We start from the raw sequence: 2,752 nt of genomic DNA, 5'->3' as shown, positions 1-2,752 counted from the left end.
AATTCCTCCTTCAGATTTGCACTCTGTGCCCTGCCAGCTTGCGAGAGCTGTAATCTTTCCTCTGGACAAGGATTTGTCAGCTGTTTTTAATCCACATCATTAGTGGGAAGACCATTAACAAATTACACGCTGCAATGTGTCAGTAAGTTTACATGAGAAGTCATCTGTTTGTGGGAGTTGCAGGAGTCCCATGCGGCGCTTCCGAGGGCTGCAAACAAACAGAAAAACAAAATCCCAGACCCTTCCAGCAAATCCATGTTAGAGCAAGCAACAGCAAACAGCCCAAGGTCTGCATGCTAACACACCACTTTAGCTAGTCCCCATCCTTCCCTGCATTAATTTACTGCATCTGTGCCTGGCTAAATCCCAGCCCTAATCCTGCTCCCGTGTAAGCGGCTGCGTGACCTGGCCCTGCCACTGTGTAGGGTTGCTCGTGTATGTCAGCTGGAACAGGGTCGGGGCATCGGGGTGTACTTTTATATTATGCTTGATCCCCTCTAACAGGGGAGAGGCCAGGTTTGCTCTCCCCTGCCTGCATGCCCTGACCCACAGCCTGACCCACACCGGGGCCAGTGGTCGTGTGGCCACCAGGTAGACAGCAAACGCTGGAAGACCTGGAGAAGGGGCTCAAGCTGACCCCCACTCCCTCTTTGGGTGCTCAAGTGCCTGACACCAGGGAACAGGGGGAGAGGGAAGATTGGGGGTGTCTCTTCCAGTGGCATCTTGTGGCAAGCGCAAACCCTGCTGGTCCCCAGGGGTACATTTGTATTGACCATAGCATGATGGCTCAGAGTGTTACCTGAGCCTAAGTTTGCTAAAGATAAGGGGTGAATAAGGACACTGAATAAAAAGGAAAAGTGAGCAAGAGAGGGTTAATAGCTTCTGCTCAAGCAAACTTGGATTTTTGGATATTCCCCTTTTTTGAACTCAGAGTATGGCAATATATTAACTTCCAGTGTCTGGGTTTGATTAGATAGGTACCTGAGCTCTGTCTTTTCCCTAGGATATACCACTAAAATGGTATTTCCTTTTTAATTTATTCTACACATGACACCTTGTATTCTTGCTCAACTTGCAAGATATTTTCCCAAGTTCTCCAGGTGACTATTTACCTGTTGGAACATATACACTGACGCTGCAGTGTGGGCAGCTGCTCCTGGCAGCTTTCCTTTCGGACCCAGTGGGCCAGACTTTCAACTTTTTCAGCTTGAAAAGGTCAGGCCATTACAGAAACTGACAATTTTTAATTTGGTAACTTCTGCAGGGAGCTGAATGCTACTCACTGAACAAATAAATTAGTGTGAGACTGACGGCTTTAACGAAGCTGCAGTTGTCGTTTGGGGGAAGTAAATTAATTCCAATAAACAAAGGGAAATCTTTGATGCCCTTCTGGCAACGCTGGGATCTCAGTGAGGAGGGAAAGAAATTTACCTTATTAATTGCTTAAATCTTTGGCAAATTCCCAAAGTTTATCTTTTCTGTTTGGCTAATGCTGATGTTTTGCAGTTGTGTAGACAGAGGAGACTCCCAGCCATTGACAGCCCCTTAGCCACGCAGTGGGCTGGTGGGATCACAGGATCTATTAGCTGCGATTTTATTAGAGTCATAGAATTGTTTAGGTTGGAAAAGACCTTTAAGACATTGCATGTGGGACGTCACCCCGCTCGGGAACAGTTGCAGAGGTTTGGGTAACTCGTGGCCCCAATATCTCACGCAGGAGGCAAATTAACCTGGCACAGAGAAAGCTGCCTGGGGGTCATCATGGCCACACCAACACAAGGTTATGGGAAAACTCATGCCAGAAGCATGTTTCCTTGTAGACAAACCCTAGGGCTTGGGGTGGCTGGCTTGGGGGGAAGTTGTTTTTTGTTTTTTTTTTTTCTTGAGGATCTTGTAGAGCCTGAGTGTCTCGGGTTTATCTCTAGTTTGTGAACACTGTACCTCCGCTGCTGAACTACACAGGCCAGGACGTGCCTATGGCATGTCCTTGCTGGCATGATGCCTGCCATGCCCATGCCACTCAGCACCCTCCTACACAGTGCCCAGGCATAGGCTGAGGCACAGCACAGGCCAGGGACACGCACACACACCCCTCAAAAGCAGCTCGGCCAGGGCTGTTGCCTTTCGTTTCCTCATGTTGTGTTTTGGCCATGTTTTGCAAGCAGGAGGAGAGGTCGGCCGTGGTGGCTGAGGTCAGGTCTTGCTGACCCATTCTGGGCGCCAGCTGTGCAGGTGGCGGCAGCACCAGCTGTGAGCAGCTGCAGGCGGGGGAAGAGGCTCGCTGCTCGGTCTCTCTCAGCCCTCCAGACTTCTTCCTGACACCAGACTCAAGAGAAACCATCCTGGTTTTCCCTTCTCCAGCCTCTGATGTGGATACATCCCTCTCGGAGGTGACAAGTCCTGTCCCTGGTGGACTGTCAGAGACAAGTGAACCAAGCTAAAGCATTTGCAAAATGCCTTCAGTTGCCATAACTGTCGCAGGCTTTCTTTAGACAGATGCTGTCACAACGCTTATTTTACCTTTTTTTTTTAATTTAAATGAAATCTCATCTGTGAGGGTGATGAAAATCAGTATGTCAGCTGTAGGATTTTTAATGGCTATGGTGCATAGAATCATAGAATCATTTAGATTGGAGAAGACCTTTAAGATCATCAAGTCTAACCGTTAACCTAACCCTGCCATCCCACCACTAAACCATGTCCCTAAGCACCTCATCTATCCTTCTTTTAAATACCTCCAGAGATGGGGGAC

The sequence above is a fragment of the Egretta garzetta genome, unplaced genomic scaffold (genome assembly GCF_000687185.1).
Source record: "Egretta garzetta isolate BGI_Z169 unplaced genomic scaffold, ASM68718v1 scaffold594, whole genome shotgun sequence".
In the NCBI taxonomy this organism is placed as follows: domain Eukaryota; kingdom Metazoa; phylum Chordata; class Aves; order Pelecaniformes; family Ardeidae; genus Egretta; species Egretta garzetta.
The sequence above is the reverse complement of the archived record's forward strand: the minus strand, read 5'-3'. Positions refer to the sequence as shown.